The following is a 26,297-nucleotide window of genomic DNA, read 5'->3' on the forward strand; positions in this document are numbered from 1 at the left end:
AGCCTCCTCCATCCAAGAGTTTTATTCTTTCTGGTTATTGCATCACCTGGAAATAAAATGAGGCTTTGTTTATAGCACATACTTAAATTCCTACCCCTTATTTCTAAGTTCAGTCAGTTTTGCTGTTAGATTGTGCTGAAATCCAAGAGTTTGGCAGAATAATTGCAACCCAAATATTCTTCTTTGAGGGGCCTAGAAATTGGAAAACCTACCTTTTTTTTTTTTTTTCTTTTTTTTTTGTGGAAGAAATAAATAATTTCTGGTTCTTTTCTTACAAGTGCTTTGAGAGTTACTTAGACAGAAAACTCCCAGGTTTTCAAGCCTGAGCTGTGTCAGTCTTGCCCTGTCATTCATATTTAAATGTGAAGTTTTTGTGAGCTGCTTGTTGCTGGTTTCTGTCCTCAGAGTCTACCTGGGAGAAAATCTTTGAGCAGCCCTGTTAACTGCTCTGTAATCATCATCATTTTTTGACTTCTCAGAGTAATCAAATACCCTCTGTGTAGGTATCTTCACACTAATTTTTCACATAAATTAAAAATGGTGCCATACCTAATGTAGGTTCTCATAATAACATAAGATGTCCACAGCAAAATGTTCAATTATTTGGAGAATGACTTAGTGCAGAACTGGCAGGTAAATGGGATTATTTAAACTAGGTCTTGATAATTAATGCTGATCTGTAAAAAGCCTTCCCAAAACAGTTGCATCAGGTTTCTAGCATTTTATCTGCCTAGAATAAACCAAATGCTGCTGTTATTTAACTCACATGATCACACAAATCCAAAGACAACTGATAAAACAGTTTCCAGCCATGTTGCTTCCCAAGCAAGCGTGCAGCTCTGTCCCAGTTGAACACTGAAATATTTAGCACTCAAACATGGCTTTGTAATGGGAAGAGTTTCCATTGCTTCAGTTTCCTGTCCAAATAATTGTAATGTACAGAGCAGTTGCCCTGGTGTGAGTAATGTGCAGGTTTAACACAGCAAAACCCATGTGCCCAACCTCAGCCTGCAATGCTGAGGCTGCTTATTAAGATGGATGAATACTCCACATATATTTGTTATTTTAAATATGTGCAGCTGACTAACTGAATCAGCTGAAGTTTATCATAGTTGTTTTATGTGCATTTTTTCCCAGCAGAAAAACAAAGAATATTAGCATTGTGTCTGAACAAAGTACCTGTAATTGCTTCCCTCCAAAGCTGATGTAAAAGCAATGGAAAACACAATCAATTCACTGATTATTTGATGTTCTATTGTCTGATGCAAGAAAAAAAAAAAAAAAAAGGAAATAATTTACCACTACCAAACATAACCATGTCCTTTGCACACTTTGATATCTTTTGTTTGAAATCATCTCCAGGGACTCCACAAAGCCACTACCAGCAGTCTGAGAGGCAGGGATTTGATGTGGCCTTTGTGCCAAGCCTTTTCCCAAAAGTGCCAGGTTTCAGGGGCAGTTCCTGGGAAGAGTCTTACTTGATAAATACCCTCCAAGTGTTTTGGACCTCCTTGTTCATCAGCTGTCACCCAGCTTCTGGGGCACTGCTGCTTGGGGAGGGTTTTACATATATTAAAACAAAACCTTTAGTCTCTTCTCTACCCTGTGAAGAGCAAGTCCAGTCACCTTCAGGACAGTGAGTAAGTATAACAGGATATTTCATTTCTTTCTGTTATCCTAGCTGAGCAGACAGTATATTGCCATCTATATTGCCATTGAAATATAATAAACTTCTCCAGAATTGTTAGGAAAGTTTCCTATTTCAAAGCAAGAATTGGAGCCTGCTTCAGGCTCCCCAGCTCTAGGAGGTGTAGGTGTAAATCTGAGGGCAGAATTTCTTTCCTATCTTACAGCAGGAGATACAAGAAATCAGTGTTTCTTATCCCACCAACTCTTTATGAAAAGACCAGGGGGAGCAAAGAGAGGGATGTATTCCTTGAGCTTGTCAGCAGAAGCAATAAACCTAAAAATTTAGGATTACAGTTTTGGAGGAAAAATTGTTGTGAGCATGAAATACCTAAAATTCCTCCTGGGAAGTTGATTCCCACGTGGGAACCACGGCCTCAGCTGCAATAATGACATATATTGGACTATCCCTGCTGTAAATCCAGAAGAGCTGCAGGTTTTCTGAGTGTTTCACGTGGGAGGGTTGGGTGTTAAAGCCCAAAAGGTGGTCCAGGTGCTATGAAACCTGCTGCACACTAAATACACCCAACTGCTTGATAACCAGCCTGCAGCTGGGCTAGCAGGGTGTACCATTTCCTTTGGAAATATGCAGTAAAGACCTGCTGGAGGGTCAGAACCAAAAAGAAGAGGTTCTGTACAGAAGAAGTGCAGGATCAAGCTGAACCAGGTGTGTTAAGCAGTAAGGAACCAGAGATGCTGGCAGTGTGACCATCACCAGCCTGTATGGCACCATAATTATTTCCCAGCATCCAGCTACTGAGTGTTGCTGGCACACACTCAGAAGCAGCTCAAAAAGAAGGAATTAAATGGCATAATTTCCTTTTGAGCTGCTCTTCAGAGTTGTTTTAGCCATTACACAAGCAAACAGTAATGGGAAAAGTGTCCCAAAGTGTCAAAGTCAGCTGTCCAAATGGATTCACCAAATGCCTGCATTTACAAATTTATTGTATTGTATTGTAGTAAATTTATTGCACTCTTATCAAGCAATGACTGTTCTAGCATTGTTCTAGGGGTGGCAAGATCATGGTGTGTCCCCCAAATTATTTTTGGATTGAGATTTTGGATTGTTCAGGGTGCAGAAGGGGTGCTTCTCCTCAAACCCATTCTTACAGAAGGCTGCAGTGTTTGATCTCAGCTGAGATCTGATCTTGGAGAAACTGCAAAAAAAATTTAAAAATATCTATACAGTTATATCAAACCAGACTGGCAGGTTATGTGTGCATGGAAAATATCAAGTAGCATGTTAAGCTGTGGGGAAAAAAAGCACCAGCCCAAATTGCTTGACAAGAAAGGGGGGTTTGCATCCCAGCAGGCCAAGACTTCAGAGTTCTGGAGCACCATGAGCATCATCTGTTTCCTATCTAGGCAGGAGGTGATTGCTCCCAGATAGGCTGGAGGGAAAAGAACATTTTGAAAGCATAAAAGGGCTCCCAGTGGCAAGGAGGGAGGAATTCTGGAGTATTAATGAATGAGTATTAAGAAATCCTTCTCAGCAGGGTGGAGTGAGGAGGCAGCCGTGGATCTTAACTCCCCAGGACTGATTCCCAAAGCTCCCTGTGTCCCTCAGGACACGAGTTGTGCCAGAGGACTCAACCTGTGAACATCAGCACTCAGAATCCAGCAGCACATTTACAGCACAGAGGGGAAACAGAAGGAACTTATGGCCTTGTGATAAGTAGTTTTGTGTGGTTCCCTCTCCTCTGCAAGTGCTTTGGATGTAGTTCAGTTACCTGTTATGGGGTTTGTATAAACTTGTCCTTAAATAACCTGGATTTTCATGCCTCCAAGACCCCTAATATCAAGGTACTCCCCCCTTTACAGGCACAGTAAGCTTCAAGCTGGGATGCTGGACCACTTTCACAATGTGCCCTCTCCCCTCCAGCATCACTTTAAGGGATCCAAAGCTGAAAACCAAATGCACCTCCATGAAGGTGCAGGGACTCCCACCCAAAGCTGGGGGTCCCAGGAGCTCCTTGGTAGACACTAAGCCAGGAAGGCTGCACAAGGAGTCACTGCATCTTTCCTGTCACTACATTTTGGCAGCTTTCTGCTCAGTGTCTCAGCTGCTATCAGTAGTGTTCCACACCATAGCATTGGTTGTATTTTAGGGAGAGGGATACATTGCCTTAGGTATTGAAGCATTCACTGTATGTGCTTTTTGAGTCTAGTTCTGGGTGATATAGAGGCTTTAAAAAGTGGTATCACCTTGCAGAGATCATTCCTGTATCAATCTTTTTATGCATTTATTTCTTTTTGATGAATATACAGGCTCCTAACCCAAACTGGTGATTAATGTTGTAGGAATTCTACCTATAAAACCACAGGTAGGGATTAATCAACAGTGCCCTCTTTGAAAATGATGTCTTTTGAAAAGCAAAGTCATAATCAAAGAGGGTTTTAGAGGCTTCTTTTTTTCTTCTCCTGAACTAGAACTCTGCAAACCCAAATTCTAACCAAAATTGTTCTTTATAAAATTCAGAGTATCTCACCTGCTACCACATCTCCTTAAGGTTTCAAGTGCTACTCCATCTTTCACTTTATCAGACTTTTTTTTTAAGGTCACAGCACCTGTTCAGCCAACAAAACTTCCACATCACTTTGTCCCTAGTGGCTTTTGCTGTCTCTTTCTCAATTCCCTTTTTCTTTTCACCTCATATTTGCTTTTTTGACATCTATTTGTATTTATCCAGTTTACAGCCTCATCTTTATTCCAAAATACCAGTTGCCTTAATGATTTCTTACTTGGTGCAACATAATTTCTTCATTTTGTTTTGTTTTTTCTGATTGTCATATTTCCAACCCCTCCATCATTTGGTCTGTTCTGGTAATTATTCTAACTCATTCTATTAAGCTTCCATTTAGACACTAATATGTCACTTCAGGAGCTGGCCATGAAATTGTTATTCCCATTAAATTGTTACATTCCTGTACAAGTCTTGCTCCTTGGACCAGAATTGAGAATGTTAATTCTGTTTCTAACTTGGAAGAACTAAGTGCACTTTTAGCTCCATCCAGGAAATCTACTGAAAATCAAAGTACATTTTTTGAATAGCAGGCACATCACCTTCAGTAAATCTACACCTGAATAAAAAACCTTCAATAGCCAGAAGGCAGAAGGAAAATTTATAGCTGAAGAGAGGCAAATCTGTGACTGACCCTCCAGGTGAACATTGCAGCTCTTCCTGCAAGTTCCTCTCTTACACCAGGGGAATGTCAGACTTAATGCTACTTGATCCACATCTCTCTGGGGTAATTACTGGCTTGCCCTTAAACCTTCTCCTCTCTTACAAAAGCAGGAAGCACCCTTGCTTTGCATAGATGGATGTCAGCCCTCTGCTGTTACTGCAAAAAAAAAAAAAAAAAAAAAAAGAACCATGATGCAGAGAGTGGAATTAAGTAGTCTAGAAAGAAATACAACATCCAGCATCTTCCATAGGAAGCTGAAGAGGAGCCAGCAGTGTGCCCAGGTGGCCAAGAAGGCCAATGGCATCCTGGGCTGGCTCAGGAACAGCGTGGCCAGCAGGTCCAGGGAAGGGATTCTGCCCCTGTGCTCAGCCCTGGGGAGGCCACAGCTTGAGTCCTGTGTCCAGTTCTGGGCCCCTCAGCTCAGCTCAGGAAGGAGATTGAGGTGCTGGAGCAGGTCCAGAGAAGAGCAAGGAGGCTGTGAAGGGATCCAGCACAAGTCCTGTGAGGAAGGGCTGAGGGAGCTGGGGGTGTTGAGGCTGGAGAAGAGGAGGCTCAGGGGAGACCTCATCACTCTCTCCAACTCCCTGAAAGGAGGTTGGAGCCAGGGGGGGGTTGGGCTCTTTTCCCAGGCAACTCTCAGCAAGACAAGAGGGCACAAGAGGTCTCAAGTTGTGCCAGGGGAGGTTTAGGTTGGACATGAGAAAGAATTTCTTTCTGGAGAGGGTGCTCAGCCATTGGAATGGGCTGCCCAGGGAAGGGGTGGATTCTCCATCCCTGGAGATATTTCAAAAGAGCCTGGATGTGGCACTCAGTGCCATGGGCTGGGAACTGCAGCGGGAGTGGATCAAGGGTTGGACTTGATGAGCTCTGAGGTCCCTTCCAACCCAGCCAATTCTAGGATTCTATGATTCTATGATTCCCCTCAACAGGGAAAGACAGATCATTGCAGAAATTAAGAATCCAGCTTTACTGCCTAATTTTTTCTGTATTTCACTCTCTGTCCAAGACTTCAACCTGAGAACCTCAGACCTTTAACAGCCTGGTGTGATGACCATAAGAAAAGCATTTTTGACCCTCTTTTTCAATGTTAAATAAATAAAATCTCTCCTTACTCATTCTTCAGTTTCTTCCTGAACTGTTAGGTAAATAATTATTAACCCAAATCATTATGTTTGAGAACATTAAATTGTCCCCCATAACTAAATGCAAACCATCCCAAGGAATTCACAGGACACTGAAGCAGGGACAAAGGCAATAATAATAATTATAATTATTATTACAGTGTACCTTTGCATATTTGGGGAAATGCTATAGACTAATGTATTCTCTAAAGTAATTAAGACATTTAAAGGGTACTTTGGAGGAGCTTTTTCCATTGCAATTTTAAATTTGCAAAGTCTCTTTGATGTGTAGCTTAGAGCTGAATGTATAAATAAATGTTCTAAGTAAGGAAGCAAGAAAATACCATAATTAATTTTAGCTTCTGTGAGAGGAATCCTAAACCAAACCAGCTACTGGCACCACAGAGACCCTGCCCTAGAAAGAACATGTTAATTTATGCTTGACAACACAAGTATTTTCCAGATTTATACCAGATAAACTAAGAGGCTACCTTTTCTTTTTAGGTTATTGATTATTAATTTATCTGGTAAGACCCCAGCCTTCTGAAAAAAACCCATGGTCATATGGGAAGTGCCAGCTAAGGGAGCCAGAGCCCATTAAGAAGCTGAATGCTGTGTTCCTGATGAGGTTTGGCTGGGCTAGCAGCTAGAAAGCCATCCCCAGGGCACAGCTACTTTCCTATTCCTATTCCTATTCCTATTCCTATTCCTATTCCTATTCCTATTCCTATTCCTATTCCTATTCCTATTCCTATTCCTATTCCTGCTCTGCTGCCCTCATCTACTCTCCTTCCACCTCTGAACTCATGACAAGATGATATTTCTTTAATTATAAGATGCTTGCTCCATCCTCCTGCAAGACCCTTTACCTTGAGTCCCTCTCTGCATTAATTTTTTTTAGATTTGGGCATAGCTAAGCATTAGTGAACCAGAACCAGGATCCATTTTGAGCTCTGAGGAAGTGGAAAGATCTGGAAAAGGAGCTGTGCTAATTTGAGTTGAGTTAAGATGCCAGCCTTGGAAGTCTTCAGACCTTGCTGGAGCAGTGATGACTTGTGTATGGAAAAGGTGTTTGTCCAGATTCATAGTTTTTTCCTATCAGAATTGCTATAAACTGCCTTGGAGACGTTAAGCTTAGAATGGGAATAGTTACACTCAGTCCTTTTTTAACCCAAACTCAAGGGATTGTCTCCTTTTGGCTGTAGCTAACCCCCTCATCATGCACTAGACTTAGAAGAGTGGCCCTGGGCTTTGGTTCTTGGTGGCAGCAGAGTCTTTGGGTACCCCAGTGTAGGTCTGTAAATGCTCATGGATTCCCTGTCTGTGAGCTAACCCACATTTTGAGAATTCCACTAAAACCTTGCAGAAGTCAAGATTGCAATGGCAGAGTCAGACAACTGCAGAGCAGCTTCAGACATCCTGCATCCAGCTTGAGCCTTACTGCCATGGCTCACTCTGAAACCAGTGGCAGTGGTTCCTGAGCAGCTGAAAACCAAATAGTTCTCTAGTACTCTTATTCATAAAAAATGAGGGGGGAAAGATGGCCCAAAGAACTGGCTGAACAACATTGCATTTAAGTTTGCAAAGAGGAATGAAGAGAGTGCTGCTACCCCCTCTGGCAAGAGACTCCTGACATCTGAGAACTGGGTGCTGGCTCAGGTTTTGTGTGTTTTGGGAGAGGGGGAGAAAGAAAAACTCAAAAACATTTGAGATTCTAAGTAGGTTTTTTGTTAGTAAAATAAAGTGCCTTTTCTGGTAATAGGAATTCCTCTAATTCCAGGGCTACAGCCCCAGAGCTGGAAGTTGCAAACACAGTTTGCTGTAAGTTTTTATGGTGCCAGTCAGCAGCTCTAAATGTAGGTTTGGCTTCCTATAAATCTAGAACCAAAACATTTTGGTGGATTTGAAATTTAGCAAATTGCTACCATAAACACAGAATAATGATCAAATTCTCTAAAGCTCTGCAGAAACACAAGCAGGGCATGCTCTGGGACATAGCAGCATCTCTCTCTGTATTTAGCTCATATTATTTATCCACTTTTAGGGATCCTTTTACATACAGTGATAGCCTCTTTGTTTATTTTATTTTGAACCTGTGGGGAAATGGGCCTCTGCTTCATGTATGTGTACAGAATAGGGTGGCACACACAGCTCAGGGTGTTTGGAGTCCCAATTCTTGCCTTCTTGACAAGAGATGTGGTAAGAGCTGCTTTCACCTGCTGCCCTTACCAATTCCAGTTAGATTTTTCCTACAGCTGTTTTACAGCACTGGGCTCCAAAACAGCAAAGGAAAAATTTCTACAAAGTGGCCAAACAAGAGCAACACACCCTTAAGTTGAATGTTTCAACTCCATCCCCTCAGCATAGAAAATAAGACTTTTCTTCATGCATAATTGCCACTATAATTACCCTGGACTAATTATAGCTGAATGATAGGAATATGAGCAAAGAGAAAGAAAAAAAGGCATTGCATTTTTAATGGAGTCAGGGAGACTCCATCATTTCTGGAGTATCTGTACTGCATATTTTTTTGCAACAGCTTCTGGCATTTGAAAGCAAATGGAACACCTATCTGCTTACAGTGAAATCTACTCAGGAATTTTCTGTGATGGCTCAGGGAAACTAGAATGCACCATTAATATTACCATTTCCTTGAAGGGGTGAAAATATAGGAAGCCTTTCTTCATCCACAAAGATCCCTGTGGGGAAAGAAACCAAGCCTTGCAATGATAGCTGAGTTGGAGATGTTGGTTTTATCTTTTAGATTTTCCTCTTTCATTGGTATAAGAAAAAAAAAAAAAATCTCTATTGAAACTGCAATTTGAAAAACAAAACTGATGTTGGAGTTTAATCCAGAGATGACTGAAGTGAGCATATTGATTTTACATCAGCTGTTCAGCTGATGATAAAGCTGATATATAAAGGCAGTATATTGCCTTTCCTGCAGAACCACATAATTCAAAGTTTGGGAGCAGTCTAGAGGTGTTTCTCTGCCTCTGCCTGGATGATCCTGAGTGATCCTATGGAAAAGAAACAGTGTCATCTTGGTTCAGAGTGAATTCCACGTGTCTGAAGCACTTCACAAAAAGGAGAGTTGTTCTCCTGTTAGGGTGGTTGTTATGGTGTCACATGCCTGGCAGACACCTGAGGGGTTTTTAATTATTATTTTTAAATGTGCATGCAGTGTAATAAGGTGGCTTCCAAAATACCTGGCTTCTAGCATCTAGGACTTCCCCAGAAATGCCAGAGGCTGGAAAAGATCTAAATGCTTGGTAGTCTCCCAGCAGGAAACATCTCACCCCATTCATCTTCATCTCCTGCCACGCTCCACCTTCCAGAACCGAGGCTCTTGTCCTAATTTGGTGTGAGATCACAGCCACATTTTTCAGTAATGATTGGTACATGCAAAGGACATGATTCAGCAAGACCCTAAAGCATGTGCCTCACTTGTAGGATATTCACATTCCCACTGATCTGAAAGGAGCTACCAAGCACTGAGCCAAAGTAAATACTTCCCTGTGGAAAGCCAGCACTGTGTTTTAAACTCTTGAAGCTTGAGAAAGGGTGATTCCTTCATCAATTTGGTTTATCATCAATTTCAGGGCAAAAACTAAACCGAGCAGACTTTCTTTAGGGGACTACTGGGAATGCTTGCTTCAGGGTAACAGAAACCAAATAATCTCTTTTCCACATTCTCTTGGAACTCCACCAGCCACAGGGACAATGGGGGGTGGAGGGAGGAAAGGCTGATATCCCATTGTCTCCCCAGGACTCCCTGTTCCCTACCCAACACCAGGGTCAATTTTTCTGACAGCTTAGAGATTTGTCTTAGAGATGGAAAGGGTCTTTCTGCCAAAGATAACGTGGATGTTTTCAGTGCCTGGGTGAAGAAGAAAATGGTGTCACTCACATATGGCTTGGTTTTGAAGCACTTCTATAATCATTCCTACCTTGTAGCTTGTGGATGTTTTGCACTGCTGAAGTCTAAATTGTATAAAAGCATCTCAACAAAGTTGTGTTGCTAGAGGGATCTCAAAATTAGGTATAACTTTTTTTTTTTTATACCTTTTTAAAGATCAGAGTTGAAGTAAGTTCTCTAAAAAAGCTCCTCCAGAGGTCAGCTTTTCTGGTGAGAGGTTTCTGGTGTCTGGTTTTGCTCCTCCTAGAAGTTGACAAAGTAAAACTAAAGTGAAACCTTTTTTTGCCTCCCCTCTGAACTTCAAATAACAACGTGCTTTTTTTCCCCAAAACAGAAATGAGTTTCAAGATCATAAAAATACTACTGCTAGTACCTCAGGAACAGAATGCAGTGATATTTTATGTCCTCTACACCAGCAGGGCATGGTCAGCTTTGAGGGATGCTCTGTAGTACCAGCCAGGAGTTGGACTTGAAGGTCCTGCAGCAAGAAGAGTGACTGGGCTGTGAGGAGAGAGGGAGATTGCTTGAGTTTTACATTTGAGCCCTTATCTTATTGAGTCTTCTGTATTATTTGGTTACAATTCCATCTTGGCAAATGCTGCCAGAGAGGAACCATCAGCACTAGTTTAAGTACTGCATTTCCTGACCTTCAGAAAAAAAAAAAGTCAAATGACAATTTGGTGATGACCTTCCTGGAGCTGCACAGTAATAGCAGTAGGAGGAACTGGAGGGAAGAAACAAGAGTCAAAGAGGAATTACCACTTACCACTTCAGAGGGGAAAATCTATTTTAGAGCATCTCCCAGGTTGAAGTTGTTTGGATTTGTAGTGTCTCAATGCAGTGGTCTGCTCTGAACATGACTCTCCCTGTCTTGAACACACCTCACCACCAACACAACCAATATATATTTTTCTGGCATCATTGGAGAGGCAGGTTTGGGGATAAACAAACCAAAAGGAGCCCACACAAGCAGAAGCCTGCTCTCATTTAGCCTACTCTTCAATTGCACCAAGATATTTTGGCATCATGGAGCAGACAAAAAAAAAAAAAACAGAAATCAAAAGTCCAATTTAATTCACCCAGAAGCCCAAGTTTCTGAACACACCAAGTAGCATGTAGCATGCTGCTCTTCTCTGCTCTGCCTAAAGAGTGGATGATCTATTAGGTTATCTATTGGCATGATTAGGATGATTTCTTGGCAAATGTTTTCCATCTGCCTCAACAACTGGAAATTCAGCAGATTAGGCTCTGCTGAGATACACACTGCCAGAAAAGGACCAGAAGGGACAGAATCACCAGCCTGGCTTCCTACAACTGGAAACCAGAATGTCTGTCTCTTTGGGGCCTCTGCACAGGTGAGGCCCTAAACCTAAGTTGGGTGGACTGATTTTCCTGAGATTTTGGCAAATGCAAACTGCTGCTTTATGAGGATGGAATCATCTCGGAGAAGTTTTCCACAGCCAAGTTATTTTCACTCTTATTTGTCAGACTTTCAGAAAGGAGACTTTCTGAGGAGGAGACAGCAGGGTGGTGTGTGGTGGGTTTATTTTGGGGGCATTAGACCCCAAAATGTCTGGCTGAACAGGAGCCAAAGCAAGACAGGATGCTGTGGGATACCCAAGGAAGACAGGGATTGCTCTGGGTGCAATGAACAGAGAGGTTTGGGAGTAATTCTCCCAGCCCCTGCCAAATTCTTGAAGCTGTTGTCATCCCTCCTCACTTGGGTTTCTGAGTGTTTGTTGAGCAGGTTACATTACCATGAACTCTCTTTTGCCCTCAGGAGATCACTGACCTTTGAGAGGAATGCTGGTTGTTGCAGTGCAACACAAGTGGCATAAAAAAAAAAAAAATTAAAAATGGGAAAATTGCAGTAATTTTGATCCGCCTCGCCCTCCCCTGCAAAAACCCCTTTCCTCTGCAGCTGACTATTGGATTGCAAATAAATTCTCAGCAATAACCTCTGCAAAACAACCTTCTGCTGCTTTGCTTTTTTGCAGTAACTGGGGCCTGTCCACCCCACACATCTCAGAGCTCCATCCACAGCTCAAAGTTTTGTGCAGCAACTTGAAGTTTCCTCCTGTGAAAACAGAGCAGCTCTGGTTTGAGCACCGAAGCTCTACCATAATATTGTTTCTGCCAGCTCAACATTCAGCTTCAATATCATAATAAATAAAACCCCTTGTTCTCACAGCTCCTTAAAAAGACAGTAGATTTTTTTCAAAACTCAGACCCAGCACAGACAGCAAGTATTCCCATGGAGAGAAGTGGCTGTGGGCCATGCTGTCTCTCCCTCTCATAAATGAGGAAGAGGAGAATGAGAGGAAAAGGCACTGGTGTCCTGAATGACGAAGCTGGCCCCAACATCATGTAAGTGACTGCTGGATGTGGTGTGGAATGTGTGTGTGGGGCTTTCAGGAAGGGCTGTGAGCAATCTCAGGTGGGTCATGGCTGGCAATTAATTTTCTGATTCACTCCTCTCTAAAAGCTGCAATACCCAAGTCTCCTCTTGTCTGAATGTTGGGATATTGTAAGCATCTTCTAAGACAACAGGGCCAAAATTTGTGTGCCTTTATTTTAGGGGAAGTGGTGTAGGTTACATTAAAACTGAAGCCCCTTTGGAAAGATGGAGAATTCTTTGCTCTTATGCTATGAATTTGACACACCCTGGAATATAAATGCTGTCAGCCCAGGATCACACTGTCCAAACTAAGTGCTTCTAGGTCATTTGAGATAAGATTATGTAAAACTTCTTGAGCTGGTGTGGGGATGAGAATTTCCCAGAATCTGGCCTCAGCTTCACATGGGAATTTGACAGTGAGCCAGCCCAGGTCCATGTGAGCTGGGGAGCCCCAAGCAGTCTCTTTTCAAAGTAACTGGCTTGCCTCAAATATTCCAATCTTCCTTGCAAATTCTTAGTAAGTATTGACTTGAGTTTGAAGAAACAACGTCTTGAAGCTCCTGTGACAAAATTTCCTTCTTTTTATTATGGATCTTGATTTGCCAAAGGGTGCTGTGTCAGGCTTCAGCAGCTTATTCTCAGAATTTTAGCCATCTGGAAATTTGGTAGGTTACAGACACCATATTTATATGAAAAAATAAATACCAGTTCACTCCCAAGACTCGAATTTTGCCCCCACCCGCCCAAAAGAATTTTTCTTTTTTCAGTTAATTTTCAGCCTCGAAGTTCATCACAGCTTTTGCTGTTTACCATTTTGTTTTTACTATTCTTGGATTGCTCTGCTTTACCAACAAAAACCTGAACTCAGACATGTGTGTTTTTCCTGTCAGCAATGTCAGTCCAACCCCATCATTGCAGAAATGGCTTTCTGTTCTCTCTCTGTCTTTTCACTCCAATTTTCACCTTTTTTTTTTCTACGTCTCCCTTCATCTTTTTTTTTCTTTTTCTTTCTTTTTCTTTTTTTTTTTTTTGGTATCAGCTCAAGTTAACTCTGGTCTTCATAGCTGCTTGTGTTTAAATTCACACTCCTACTTGTGTCATTAAAACTGTAATTACCACCCAGCTGTGCCAAGCATTTGGGGGCAGCACCATGGAAAATCAGGCTGCAGCACCTAGCAGTGCTGTCAAAGGGCTGTAGCCTAGGATTTGGAAAATGAGGTGTTTTTTAGTGTCATTCATGCTCCTTCTGGGGCCTCATTAATTATCAGGTGGAGACCTGGGGGGAGGGTTTAAACATGCTTTTAAATTGTGGACTACATGTGGAACAAATAGAAAAGTGTAAATTATGGAGGGGGGGACACCAACAAATTCAGCCCACGCCAGCATCTCAAAGCCAAAGGCATCTTTTAACACTGATGGAACCCTGAAAACCAGCAGCCTACTGCTTGAATTCCCATTTCTGTAGCTATCAGGCATGGAAGGATAAACACAGCTAAGCTCAAGCTAACTCTTTCCCTAAACTGTCATCAATAATTTTGATTTTGAGAGCCTTTCTGTGGATTTTAGGTTTTGCTACAGATCAGAGTTGACTCAAAAGTAAAACAAATCAACCAAACACCCATTTCATAATTTGCTTTGCAGCTGCAAACAAGATCTTTGTCTGCTTTCTCATCTCTGTAGGTGTTCCTTTGAGGCTTGGGATCTGTGATAAAGAAGGTTGAGGCTGTACAGCATCCTTGCCCCTTCGTTCCAGCTTCAGTTCCTGAAGTGTGTCCACAGGAGCCCACACTAGCTTCCCTTTTCCCTGCTGAAATTTTAGAGACTCCCCTGAATTAGTCAAAACAGGCAGCCAGGCACTTATGGGTGGCTTCCTGATTCTGCCTGCCCACCAGGGAGGAACTGCAGGAGTTTAAAATCTCTCATTTCCACTTCTACGTTGAACAGAGGTGAAAGAAATGGGGAATTTCCCCCCAGCTGCCTACTAAAATCCACCATTAGAAGAGCAATGCTTCTACTACTCAGCTAATTTAGGTTATTTCTAGAGCCTGCCCATCACCAAACCAGTGGTTAAAAACCAGCAGGGACTGGTGTAAAAGGTACCTTCCTTTTCCTACATTAATCTGCTCATTGATTCTTCCAAATAATGTCAGGGATGGTACCATTAATACTTTTTTTTCCACTCTGTTTGAGAAGAGGGTGTAAAGCAAATGCCTCTAAGTGTAGAGAGATTACAATAAAGTCAATATTTCCTCTCTGGTGAGGTGGGTCAGCTTTGGAATCGATATAGTTTGCTTTCATAAGCCTTTAGAGGAATGTTCAGCTCACCCCACCCAGCCAGCTAGCACAGCTTTCTTTCATGTTTCACCCCCTGCCTGGCTCCAGCAGGGAATATCCCATATTTATTGAGACAGAGCTTTTCCAGGGATAGGAGCACAAGTGCTTTGTGCTCAGCAAGCTCCCCCCAGGCATGTGCTGAAGGAAGCAGCTGAGTGGCCTCCCCAGCACAGCCTTTGGTGTGGAGATAAGATCTTCCTGCAACCAGAAAAGATGCCACAAGCAAACAGGTGTTTTCAGCAGGCAGGCAGGAAGGGAGAGAAATAAATAAACCCGAGTTTGCAAGAGAGGAAGGAGGCTGTGACATGAGCTTCTTGCTTTCTAATGTCTTTCATTTTGAATTTTATCCCAGCCCTGCTACTAACAAATCACACCTCTCAGATCCAACAAAAGGGCTTTTGGCTGTTTCAGGCAGTAGTGCTTAAAACAAATAATTATTTTTTTTTAAAAAAAAAAAAAAGGAGGTTCATTTAATAAAGTAAAACTTGCCCAGCAGGAGTTCTCCTGTGGATAAGCTATACTAAGGCCTGCTAGCTTTGCAAAATTAACAAAAGCTCTACAAGTCATCTTGGCTTTTTCCCATACTGCAGAAAAAAGCTTGGTGTGGAACAAACACTTCAGTTGGTGCTCCAGCATCATGCCCTATTGCTTACATTCTTTGATGTTTATGTAACCTTAAGTCTAGAGCCAGTGAGAAAGGTTTTGTTTTTTTCTTTTCAGTAAAAATGTCAGCCTGTGTGTGTTTAAAAACAAAACCAAGAAGCCAAGCCCTTTCCCACAGAGACCAACTCAAAAACTTGTGAAACAAAGATCTTTAAAGCCTGTATCTTGCTTTGGCATGGTTGCTAGAAATCATGGGCTTCTGTTTGAACTGATTTCCTGTCAATGTTTACACTAGTACCATATTTAAAATCATCAGGTTGTGTCACTGACAGCACTATTTCTGCCTCCAAATCTATCTCTGCCCATACACGATTACATCCAGGCTGAGCACAGACATGTTGTGAGAGAAGGGCAAGAAAATGTTGGGGTTTTTTAATTAAAAAAAAAAAAAAGTTCAAATGGATTTCCCTTTTTTTCTCATGAGTACAGAAACTTTCAAGTTACACTTTCTAGTTGGTGCAAAACTAACCAGATCTATTTTGAATTATCATTGGAATTTTTAGAGTTGAAACCAATTAGAATGAACTAAACACATCTTCCAAGCTTGAACAAGATCATCCAGTTGAGCAGGAATGTGGAAAAAATAGACTCTATTAGAAGTACTATTTTTATATATGGCCTTGGAGTTAAAAAAAACCTTGAAATTCATAGCTGTGAGAGTCTGATCTTACTGATTTGAAATTGTCAGGAGGCAATGAGACCTCCCTGAGGACCTCACTGCCTATTTCTAAAAGCATGGCCTTTAATCACAGAATCACTGCTTGATTCCAGGGAGTCACTTGAGCTCACCCTGATGCTTAAAACCCCTTCACTTGTGTCCCTGAAACATTTTTGCTGCTTCAGCACCCAACCTTAGGGCCTTCTAGGAACGAGTAGATAGCAAACTACCCAGCAGTGAAAGTCCAAGTCCATGTGTGAGACACTTCTGAGCACGTAGGCATCCACAGTGAGTACATCAGAAAATCCCAAAAAAACAGTCAGCAGGTCAGATTTTGACATCCAGATTAGGAAATGATTTTGTGAGGACAGAAAATGCCTTCTACAGGATTCCCTGGAATTCCACTCCCATGGCTCTTGTTGGTGGACTTGTTGAGCAAAGCCTCCTTTAAATCAAACTCTCACTCTGGAGGAATCTCTCAGCTTGGCTTTGGTAATAGCTGTGATCTGTCAGCCCTGCTTCACCTCCTGGAGGTTAATTCTGCCACTTGCAAGCTCCATAAATCTCTTCAGCAAGCTAAGTAATACTTGTTGGCCATTTTCAAACAAGAAATGGCATCCCTGACTTTCATTCAGGCTCTCAGAATGAGTGAAAGGCAAGGAAGGAAGCTAGAAAAATGTTTTAAAGAACAGGAAAGAAAATACACATCTAACATAGGCACCACAAACCCAGCTATGCTGGCATTCAAGGTGCCCTAAAGTCTGATTAAATCTTTAGACAAGATCATTTCAGATAAAGGGGGAAGTTGATGTTCCCAGCCCTCATCTTGGCTTTTTCTTGGGACACCAGTAGTTCAGAAGAAGAAAATTAAGTTGGACTCTTCATCCAGAAAAGCTGAATTTGCCAGGGACTTGTGCTTCAGGGGGTAAATTAATAGGGAGGGAAAACTCATTCCTAAAAAAAATACATTTGTGTGAAGATATATATGTCAACCTTCTATCCCTGACATGAAACTGGGCTGTTGAAAGAGAGGTCAGGAAGAGAAATGCCTGATCAAATAGTTTGTGTCCTGGGTTTCTGTAGCTGAGCTATAGAAACTCATACTTCCTTTTCCTTAAGTCCTGATGTGCAGGCAGTTCTTGTACTAAAGGTACAGGAAGTTAAAACCACAGAGAAGTAACCTAACTGCAAGATTCAACATGAAGCTAGAGGGGAAAATATTCCCAAGACAAAGAGGCTTTTCAGTGCATCAAGAGAAAGCCATCAGCAGACTAACTGGGGAGGTTATAACCTAGACCAAAATAGAAATTAAACTCTTATTTCTTCACAGGGAAGCATCGTCTGTCTCCTCTGCCTAAAAATGGTCCTTTCTGGCATGAAAATAATACAGGCCCATGTTAAGAGCCTGTAACTGCTGGAGGGAAGCAGAACTTCTCCTAAACAGAGAAGCCCTGGATACAGGGATTGGTTTATTGGTATTCCTTGTTTGGCTGAATCTCTGGAAAGAAGCTTTGTGGTATCAGTACCTCCACAATAAGGCAAAGTTGCATTCAGAAAAACTTCCTTACCCACCTACCTACACTTTCTAAATATAGGAAAACCAGTACAAATCAGTCCTGAAGTTTTCAAGGACTCTTCTTTATTTAAAGTCGTAATTTAAATTCATCCACTGAGTGCTCCTAATGGACTTCTTGATTTGGGTTTGTTTTTTTTAAATGAGCTTTTTACATTGTTTGAATCTTTACTCAGAAGAGCTAACAAACCCCATAAGCTTTTATTAGTGTGTTCAGCGTGCAGTGTACAACACTCAGAATAAACTCTAAAGGAAGAAGGTACAAAAATTTTCATTTTTTTACATTCCTTGCATTCAGTGGATTTATTTCTGAGAGATCAAGGACCTGTTTTGAGGCAGAAATCATTCAAATGAACGTGCAAGTGATCTGGCACAACAGTTCAGTGTAGGGCCGCAAAATCACTTTAACAGTCCCTAAAACTTGACCTGAGGAGAGGTGGTAAAATTTTTGAACTCATATAGTTTGTATTCTGATGACTGATTTGTAAGGTATTTGGCAAAAGAATGAATGAGGGGGGGAATGTAGGTGTTATTTTTTCCCCTCAAAATACTAAAAAGAGGGAAAGGTGTAGGGAGAAACTGGAAATGAAACAGTCTATGAGTGGGACATGAAACTAATAGGGGGAAAAAACAGGAGTAATTGGACGAGTCCAGTAAAAATCCATCATGGCATAGCAATGGATTGGTGTAAGACAAAAAGCTGATGTGGTCTTAGGACCAGACCTGTTTGATAGGTTTATCCTTATCAGTTTGTTCCCTTATCTGCATTCTAATGAATCTAGAAAAGTCTGCTCTGGTTTTTTCTTGCCCTGTGACTTCAGTGTTTGGTGTACATGGGTTTGGGGGTCCTAGGTAGCAACTTCCTTTTGTTTCTAGACAAATATCATTAATCCTTTACATTTTTAGTCACCAAGTTGTTCACATGCTGCTTCTGGGAGGCTCTTGGAGTTGATAACCAGGGGATGAAGCTTGGGTGGGACAATGAACAGGACTGGATTCTGGTTCTGCCGGGCCAGGCTTCGGGGAGCACTGGTGTCAACCATCTGTTTTAACAAAAAGGACAAGTTTAGAAAGGATTAGGTGAATTAGTTCAGTAATACGAGTCTAAATGTGTGCCTTCTGAAAAGAAACTGGTTTTGTGTGTCTCCTGAACCTCTAAGGGAGGTTCTTAGCATGTGGAACACGTTATTTTTGGAGGAAAAGGTGGTGAGAACTGCATGTGTGTTTCTCAGGAAGAAAAATGGCTTGAAACTTAGTTGGAATGTTCCTACTTCAGCCTTGGAACACGCTTGCTGTAACTCGCCAGCACAAAATCGGCTGGTTTGCTTTAAAATAGTTACTTGATGTGGAGGACTCCTGTGCATTCTCCTACGCCATAAACCAAGATGTCTGCTGGCCCTCAGCGTCGTCCCAGTGAGGGCTTGCATTTAAATAAGGCGTTAATTTATTTTGGTGGTGTTGTTCTGTAGCTGTTGTCGAGTCAAATGCATCGCTTTGGAGGGGGCCACGTTTATCAGCTAAAGAGGTTTTTTATTAATTTGGTGAGTAAACCTGGCAGAGGGTTAAATAACCAGGGACCAAACACCCTCCCCGTTCCCCGGAAGGTGTTGGGGCCCACAGCCAGGCTCTATCCCTAAGGAACCCCTTCTCCCGGGGACAGCGGGACCCCCGGCAGCCTCAGACACCGGCCCGGGCCGCCCTCCCCCTTCCCGCCGCCGGGGCACGGCCAGCGGCTCCGCTTCCCGCCGGGGCTCGGGGCCTGCGAGGCTCTCGGCCCGGCCCGGCGCAGATGGCGGAGGCGGCTCAAGCACCGCCGGCTCAACCCAAAGCCGGGGGGGTTGAGGTCAGGGTTAAGGGGGGAGTTCCGCCGTCCTCCTGCCACGGGGCTGCCGCCCGCTTCCCGGCCCCGTCGTGTGCGAGTGCTGAGGGCACCCCGCCGCAGGGAGGGAAAGGGGTGTGCGGGGTGGGGAGGGTGTGCGGGGCGGGGAGGGCGGGCGGGCGCTACGCCATTTTCGTAGCCCGCGTTGGAGCGGGGAAAAGGGGGGGAGCGAAGCGGCACCGGGGGGGGGGGGAAGGAAATGGCTGCGCATTGGGTAAAGCGCTCTGCGGGGCCGCCTGCGGGCTCCGATCCGCAGGGTGCGTAAGGGCGAGCGCGGGGAGGGCGGCGGGGCTTGGCGTATCGGCGGTTGGTGAATAGCGTATCGGTGGCGGCGGCAGGAGCTGCAGGAGGAGGAGGCGCCGCGGCGGTTTGGTACCGAGCGGAGAGGGAGATGCACACGGCACTCGAGTGAGGTAGCTATAAAACCCCATTTGTTTACATTCCCTCCCCCACAAGCGGCCGGCGCTGCGGTGAGGGTGGCGGCTGGCCCGGGGATGGCGGCGGGGAACGGGGTCGGGGGGGTGGGTGTCGGGGGTGTTGCGGACGAGGAGAAGGAAGCGGCGGTGGCGATGGGCAGTAACGGACACCACCTTCCCCGGGATGCGGAGCGGCGTGCGGGGGGACACGGCGGCGCGGCCGCTTCATCACGTGGCGGCGGCGGCGAGACCCCCTCGCCGGGCCTGGGGCTCCACGGGTGGGCGAGGGCGGGCGATGGCGACCCCCGGGGCGATGGGGGCCCGGGGGGCGGCGGGGGCTGAGGGGCGGCGGGGCTGAGGGGCCCTGCGCGGCCTCCCCCCCTCTCTGCTCCGTTCTGAGGTAAAAGCGCGCGCCGCCGCCGCGGCCCTGTCGCTTCTCCTCCCCTCACATATCCCCCCCCCCCGTCCCCCTGCTCTGGTGTCGGCCATGCGGCAGGTAGACCCTTCCCCCCACCCCCTGTCTCTGCTTTAACGGGGGGACCGGGACGTGGCTGTCCCGGTTGGGGTCAGGGGGGAGCGGCAGGATGCGGCGGGTTTCGGGGGGGCAAAGGGGGTGGGGGTCGCCGCCGGTTCTGAGGCCCGGCCCGGTGTGGTGCGGGCTGGGGTAGCCCGGTGGGTCGTGTGTCCCTTTCGACGTGTGTGTGCTCGGCGGGTCGGTGTCCATTTCCCTCGGCACCCTCCTCCTGTTGTGAGGGAGGGTTGGGAGTGTCCCGGCCCCGCCGAGCCCGGTTCGCAGCGGCCACGTGGAGGCCCCGAGTTGTGGGTAGAAGGTGCTGGAGCTGCTGGTTTGGTGCAGGGAGCTGCAAGGAAGGAAGGGGTTGTGTGTGTCTGTTTGTGTGTCCGGGGGGGGTGGTGAGCTTCGGTGGGGGGGGTGCGAGAAATTCCCGTAGTTTTGTGTTTGTTGGAGGGCGATTGGTGATAAAGAAACGACGCGATTAAATCTTGTTTGGGTTAAGAGTTCCTGGTTGGCGTCAACAGCTCTAAAAATTTCTGCCGGGCTGTAACCCGCCCAGAGACTTTAAACAAAAGTAGGAGAGGCTCTGGAGGTTTTGTCCTTGGATGTAGTTTACCATACACAGAAATCATAAGCAAAGGGAATTTATTGCGCTCAACTGCATCTGCTGCTCATGCTGCAACCTTTGGGAACATAAATTTAACGTTGAAACGTGGGAATAAAATTATTCTTCAAAACCCTGGAGTTACTTTGTCTTTCTTGGCGTGCTTCTGTGGAAGCCTTGGTACCTGATAGCTTTTGGTCTGGTGCCTCTGAGCAAGAGTTGTCCGACTTGGAAATAATTGTGGTTTCTAGCACTCTGCATGGCTTAAATAACGATCACTTTTAATTAAGATAGGGGGTTGTAATACTGAGGCAACCTGGGGTGTGTGAAGCCTGATACAGCATTGATAAATGCACACAGCCAGGCCTGGTTGCTTTCCAGACTGTGTGGAAGAACTTCCCATGTAGTTATCACAAGTAATTCCAGGGGTGGTACAACTGGTAACTGATAGAACAACACAGAACTAATTCTGTAGAAAACAGGTATCCTGGTAGATTTTTTAAAATTTTGTTTTAATAGATGTGCTTGGATTTTTTTTTCATTTAAGAGTGTATTTTTTGTTAGATGCATAGGGGCATAAAGAATCTGTCTGGACCATTGAGGCATCCTACTTGACTCCAAAGCAAGAAGTAAATTTATGATGTCACTTAGGCTAATATTATTCTGTGATAATGTAATGAAATAGTGTGAAAAAGTGGTGTGGTTCCCAAGAACATTGAGGCCATGGTGACTGCCAACTAGATACTTGTTCTGAAACAGCTGTTAAAGCAAAATTGGTAGTGCTGTCCTGCAGCTCTGCTTTTTAAAGTGCTTTTAACACTTAAAATCCTTCTGAGTAAAAAGGCAGCCAGGCAGCCTGTGTCTGAATGAGACTGGGGCCTGTGTGTAGAGTGAATTAATGGTGTTTTGTGAGACAAATGGTGGCAGTGCCATGTGGGAATCAGTCCCAGTGTCAACACAAGGTGGCTGTAGGATTGTCCATGAGTGCCTCTCTGGAACAGGCAACATGGAAGAAGATTCTGCCTATGTAAAAAAAAATTCTCCAAAGTGATGAGGTTTCTTGTAATTAATAGTTGTTGATTTGGAGGCCTTTGTGCTTTCCAGGTTGGTTTCAATAAAGCCCAAATAATAAGTTTTGAGTGTGTAATACAAATCCAAACAGGCATAAAGTGCAGTTATAGCAAAGTTGTGGTTTAAAATGGCACAAGTAGTCACACACTTAGGTGTCTCAATGTTTGTTCCACCTGTTCAAAAAAAAAAAAAAAACTTAAAATCTAGTAAAATTGGATCATCTGGGTAATGCAGACATGCTCCAGAAATTTAAGTTTAAGGTCTTGGTGCTGACCTTCATCTGCTGCAGTGTTTGGAGGTACTTGTAGTGATCTCAGGTGAGGATTGATGTGGCAGTGTAACAGTGCCCATCTGCTGGAGCTGGATGGTGAAAAGTCAGCAGTAAACCATTCCTGCAGTGTTCAGTAGGAAACTTGGGAAACTTAACTACTTTTTGTGTACATTGACTCAAACCAAAGTGAATGCACACACATGGAAAAATCTGGCATCAGTTTCCCTTGTGGGCTTCACTGGGTGACTTCAGGACCACAGTGGAGCAACTGTAGTTTGGTCACTTGTATTCACACTGCATTTCTGCAGAACAGTGGCTGATTAAAGCAGGAATAAACCTTCAAGCAGTGCCCAGATCACACCGACTTCAAGCTGGGGTGTGGATAGACCCAGAGGAAGTACGTTTGGACTTGTTTGCTTTGGCTGTCCACTTCTAATGTTCTTTGAGGATGATTGTGCCTGACGTAATGGCTTTGTTGTTCCTGCCTCTCTCCAGCTTTTACAGAAGTGGAAGTTTATTTTGACCATGTGATGGGCACTTGATAAATGAGTGGTAAATCAGTCTGGAGTTGGAAGCAGTTGCCTGTTTTCATCATTACTGACTTAGGAAAGATTTCCTGGAAGTTTCTGTCCTTAATTGTGAAATTTAGTGGAGAGCTGGTGGCAGAACAGGGGATGGACAGGCTGGGTGTGTGTGTGAGCAATGAAAATGGTATCAGAACAACCTTCAGTCTGTCCCCTCACAGTTGACCATCAACTGTCAGGACTTGTTATTTTATAACAGAATTGTCAAAGGAAGATATCCTGACTTTTTTCTTAGCATGTTTAAAACTAAACATTTAAAAGAAGGAAAACTTAATCACAGTTCTCTTCCTTGGGTGGGTATCATGCTTTTCACAGGGAGGCTTCTGTGACTCTTAAGGATTTGTGTCTTTTGGGAAGCAATTTCTGTTCTAATGTGAAGAAAATGGGTGTAACTTCTTCTTTCTCTGTGGGACTCTTAATTCAGAGAGCAATTATTTAAAAAAGTTTTCTTGTATGAAAAATATTCTTCTAGGGGTGGGCTACAAAAGTTTCTTCAATGAGAACTAGGGAGTAACTTGATGATTAAGGCCTGCAGTAACACCTGATGCAGAAAAAAAATAAGATTGTTATTAGGACATTTGTAAATTGCAACTGAGATACTAGTTGAAATATACCTAATAAAGTCTGGTCAGGAAATCTGTACCAATTGATCAAAGCTGATAAATGTGGGGTTTAAGTACCAGTAATTGATGGAAGTGCTGGAAACCATGTCCTGCCTACCCTGTCATCTCCTAGAACTGTGCTGCATCAGTCTACTTTTTCATAATATTTTCTGTGCCATCAGTGCCATTTGGAGGTTTTTTTGTTTGGTGTAATAGAGATCTGAGGAGTAAAGAAATGAACAAATAATTGTTTGAAGTCACTTGGGTTTTGTTACCTCTTGTGAGAATCCAAACCCCGTACAGGCTTTTAATACCCCAAAAGCTGGAAGCAAGCATGAAAGACTGGGAAGATGGTTTCCTGATGTCAGTCTCAGAAGTTTGTGAGGAGATGCTGAAATTACGTGTATGATGTTGTGCCCGTGCTGGGGGACATGATTCATGGCACTGGAAATGTGCTCAGGTATCACATGGTTCTGCCTCATCTTTTTTTCCATTTTCTGACTGGGTTGCTGCAGAGGGGGAATGACTCAGCTCTTGGCTTTGCTCTCCCAGCTGCCCAGGACCTCGGAGCTTCATTCCCACTTTTTCTATAGCTTCCTGCTTTCCAAAGCAGCGGGGGGAGAGTGAAAAAAATCTGAGGCTGGTGTTACAGGGTGTCTGCTGCAGTGTCTGAACGTAGGTGTGATTGTTACTGCTGCTCCCTGAACAAGAACAACAGCAGAAGACTGATCCCTGAGCTGATCTGGAACAACAAAATGAACCTAGCAACCCGTGGATCAGTTTGCTCATGTTTATTAACAATTTTTGGCAGTGCAAACGAATAAAATTACTCTCCAGGTGTGTTTTGGTTTGGGGTGTGTTGGGGTTGCTTGGTTTTTTGTTTGTTTGTTTGGGGGGGTTTGTGTTGTTGTTTTGGGGGGATCGTTTTGAGTTTTTTTGAAGAGCAGAGGAATCCTGTTCCCACTTGAGAGGAACCCATCTGGAAACCTCCCCCTCTTTTTCTTCTGTGCTGACAATCCCATCAGCTCAGTATTAAGCAAAGTGTTAATTATGTACAAAATGTGGATTATTAACTAGGAAGGAGTTGGAGCCCTGTAATTTTTGAAGTGTTAGGGGTACAGAAAATTGTATTCCATAAGCATTCAGTTCAGTGCTTGAGTGACAAAGAGACTTTGATACCAGGTAGCTAAATGATCTAGAATTGAGATCAGCTCTGCTTAACACTGGAAGTTAATATCGTGTCTGAGCTCATTAATCAAATTAAGCCCTGTAAAAATATTCCTGTGGTTTGTGTTTTTGTAAGATAAAACATGTATGTGAGATGAAAAGCTCTTCAGATTAAGTAGGAAGTTTTATGCAGGATTGCAGGGTTTGTATAAAGTTATGAATATAAAGTTATGAATATAAAGTTATGAATATAAAGTTATGAATATAAAGTTATGAATATAAAGTTATGAATATAAAGTTATGAATATAAAGTTATGAATATAAAGTTATGAATATAAAGTTATGAATATGCTCCTCAACTGACACTGGGTGCAGTGTTTCTGCATGTGGATTATAAACACTTTAGAAAGTTCCAGTCACAGTTTCTAGTAAGTATCACTACAATAAAATGTGAATTCCACTTCCAAAGGCAGATATCTTGAGATTTCCTGACCTGAACCACATTCATAAACTGATCCCTGTGTGTTCTTATTACAGCTGTATTTTTATTACTGGGTGTGATGGTTATTAGCAGATAAAAATACCTTGAATTCTGAGGGCCAAATGTAAATGTAATTGATTTACAGCTGGTGAGTGGGTATCTAAATAGAGTTCCTCTTTTAGCCAAGCTGCTGATAGCAGGCAGCCAAACTGGGGTTCAAAGCAAAACAAAGGAAAAGAAGATGTATTCTCAGTGTGTTTCTTGATGTGTTGGGTTTTTTTTTTTTTTTTTGTTTCTTTTAATGTCAATATCTATATCTTAATACTGATTTGTGCTTTAAGTAGGACTGAGTAGCTCTGTATCCAGAGGTGCCAGGTTCTAAGGTTGTTGATGATACTTAACCATCTCTCCTTTGTACAACTCCAAAGTTGAGTTTATTCACCCTGCCAAATACCCCCCCAAGTGTGTGTGTCCTTCCAGGGGGAACTGGGAGCAGGTGTGCATCTAAGTCACTGAAACTTTGCCACTGTAGACACTTCTTCATCCATATCCTAAGCACAGCAGCCCAGAAGAGCTTTCTTGCCATTAAGTGGAATATTATAGTTTGTATTTAACTGATTATCAAAGCTCTGTGCAGTTTCCATAATTCATTACAGTGAGGGAAGTACTAGAAAGTACCTGCAGTTTAATCAGAAATTTAGGAGTAATTTAGCTTATCAGACAGGAAAATATTTTTTTTGCAGTTTTGCTTGTTTGTTCCTTGCTTTGAGGAGACCCTTGGGATGGCCAAAGGTATGATACATTGTTAGCCTTGCCAAATTTCTTTAAAAAAGGTATTTCAACCTTTATTATTCAGGCATTATCTTGTGGGATTTCCCCGTGTACTGGGGACTTCTCTGCTGGGGGGCTGTGGTGTGGAGCATTAGTGCCTGGTACAGGTTTCAGTGCCCAGCAGACAAGCTGTGTGTTGGAGCTTTTTAACCTGGAAGTGAGGTGGTCTGCTGGGAGAGAGCAGGTATCCTAAAAGTTTAAATGACTGAAGAGGATCAGAGGGTTCCTGAGGAAGTTTGGTCCATCTAGAAATAAGAAAAGTAAAGTTTTGGACTGCTGACAGCACACAGACGTTCAGGTATCTTCAGCTGTGGTGAACTGGAAACAAAAGTTTGTGCT

The 26,297-nt window shown here is 43.4% G+C and overlaps 1 protein-coding gene across 4 annotated transcripts in view; it reads left to right on the plus strand.

The window, feature by feature from the left end:
* SLC39A10 (solute carrier family 39 member 10) overlaps positions 1 to 26,297 on the plus strand; it is a 108,309-nt gene that overhangs the window by 57,919 nt on the left and 24,093 nt on the right. Inside the window, exon 1 of one of the 4 annotated variants that reach the window (XM_071747844.1) lies at positions 1,503 to 1,640. The exons of 1 other annotated variant lie outside the window; for it this stretch is intronic. The gene's annotated coding sequence lies outside the window, so the exon portion shown is untranslated. Of the gene's footprint in view, positions 1 to 1,502; positions 1,641 to 19,598; positions 19,831 to 26,297 lie in introns of those variants that run through there. 2 more of the 4 variants (XM_071747843.1, XM_071747846.1) reach the window with 2 other exon arrangements.

The sequence above is a fragment of the Heliangelus exortis genome, chromosome 6, assembly GCF_036169615.1.
Source record: "Heliangelus exortis chromosome 6, bHelExo1.hap1, whole genome shotgun sequence".
NCBI lineage: Eukaryota > Metazoa > Chordata > Aves > Apodiformes > Trochilidae > Heliangelus > Heliangelus exortis.